Source organism: Cupressus sempervirens, chromosome 8 (genome assembly GCF_028749045.1).
Source record: "Cupressus sempervirens isolate cs-2001-9-10 chromosome 8, ASM2874904v1, whole genome shotgun sequence".
NCBI lineage: Eukaryota > Viridiplantae > Streptophyta > Pinopsida > Cupressales > Cupressaceae > Cupressus > Cupressus sempervirens.
This window is the reverse complement of record NC_143125.1, coordinates 760,104,109-760,106,249: the sequence shown is the minus strand read 5'-3', so window position 1 is coordinate 760,106,249 and position 2,141 is coordinate 760,104,109. Positions and strand designations below refer to the sequence as shown.

General features: G+C 35.2%; 1 pseudogene; it reads left to right on the top strand.

Annotated features, from left to right (window-relative positions):
- The first annotated feature begins 242 nt into the window (after nt 1–242).
- Nucleotides 243–1,446, top strand: LOC149544647 (uncharacterized; annotated as a pseudogene).
- Nucleotides 1,447–2,141: the final 695 nt, after the last annotated feature.

The window sequence follows — 2,141 nt, the reverse complement described above, 5'->3', positions numbered from 1 at the left end:
CATAATGCGACATTTCAGGTAACACGATCAATAAAAAATTTGCATAAGATGATTTGGTGAAAAGGGAACTGTAACAAAATATAAATGTGCATCAAGGAAAAATGGAGAAGATTCTGTTAAATGTTAAATTTTCTTCATTTACACACATTTTCTCTTCCATTTCAAATGCCCATATCAAGTGCAATATTGCTCCATGGTATATGATACCAAACCTGCTGCACTCTTTGGCTACAAGAAGTTCAATGACACCAATAGAGGAGGACGTACTTTATTTGGATCTCGAGGACTGCAAGCTTTCTACAAATTCCTTGGATGTTGTTGTTTGTGAGCTTATATATTATTCAATCTTACCAAGCAAGGAGGATTGGGGGAAGCATTAATCAAATGCAATTAAGAGCCCCCTGGGAGATAGAGGGTAGGTGGATAGGGCGTAGAAACACTAAAGAAATTTGGGAGAGCCCAAATTCATATTTGTGCCCATCGTGCACCAATCTGAGCTACCTTTCAAAATGATTTGTAGAAAGTATGGAGCTATAGATTCTTATACTCCTATGCTTCATTCCCATCTCTTTGCCGAAGACCTGAATACCGAAGTGTTGAGTCCACTACTTGTAAGGAAGATTGCCCTTTGTTTGTGCAATTTTGTGCAAATGACCCTGAAAGGTTGTTGGCTACTGCTCAGGTTGTTCAACCTTATTGTGATTACATTGATATTAATTTTAGGTGCCCACAACATATCACCAAAGGAGGCAATTATGGATCTTTCTTGATGGACAACTTGCCTCTGGTGAAGTCATTGCTTGAGGACACCATAGCTTTTTCAAAGATGCTCTCTCCTCATTGTCCATGGAAGTACTAGGGATAAAAAAGATGGAAGTAATAGAGCATACTATTCTAGCATTAAAATAGTTAAGAAGGCATCTGGCATCTAATCTATCTATGCCTGTATCTTGTAAGATTCAGATATTTCCATTGCTTGAGGAAACCATAGCTTATGCAAAGACGCTATCTCCTCGATGTCCATGGAAGAAGTAGTGATAAAAAAGATGGAAGTAACATAGTAGACTGAGCTAGAATTAAAGCAGTTAAGAAGGCACATAGGATTCTTGTATTAGCTAATGGGAATATAAGGCATTTGCAAGATGTTTATGATTGTTTAAGAGAGACTAGAGAAGATGGAAATTTATCAGCTAAGTCCCTCCTTGAAAACCTTGCACTATTTGCAGGGTATCAGTTGGAAACAAAATGGTCTAATAATGTAATTTCCCAAGCAGGAGTGTTGGAGAAGTATGAGAAGCTGAAACATTCTGAGATGAATTTGAAAAAGCATTGGATCAGGCCACTTTGCTCTTGGAGTATTTTGATCTCTGTAAAACATATCCAGTTGTCTAGCGTATGATTTGAGCCCATGTGCATCAAATGTTAGGTGATTGGTTTAGGATTTGAGCAACACAATTTGTGGCACTGATCTTTTTGGGATGACTTCTTGCCATCATTGAGAATAAGTGTAGGTGTGAATTGAGTGTGCAGACTCTATATAAATGATGAGAAAGAAAGGGATAATGCAAGCTCTTTTTTTTCTGAAGTAGTAATATAGCACCATCTTTTTTATAGGATCATGCTCTTCTTTTCTATTTGATGGAAACATTCTTCTTGAGAGAAGAAAATTAAAAAATAGAATCTTTTATGAATATTTTTCAAGGGAAGATTTTATAGCACACATCAGACCCTACATTTTAAATCATAAAATCCTTAGAAGACCAGAAATTCCTGTAGTCTAGATGGTTAATGTCTGCATATGCATTTCTACCTTTCCATAAATTGTTATCTTTGAGAATTGAATGGTATGCTTGAGTTCATGTAATAGAAGAAAATATTTTAGAATATTTAGAGAGAGAAAATGTGTATATTTGTAAGATCATTTTTATCATCTTTGTTGTTAGTTTTGTCAACAATTTCAAGAGTTTTTAATAGCAATATCACAATGACTTTTGTGGAAAATAGCTCCTATTTATCAATTGATGATCTTGAGGGACTTTCTAAAGAATGGTTCATAAGACACAACACTTAGTACAGGTTTTTCAAATTGGGTTGCATAAGAAAAAAAGAAATATACATAAACACATGATACCATTTTGAAA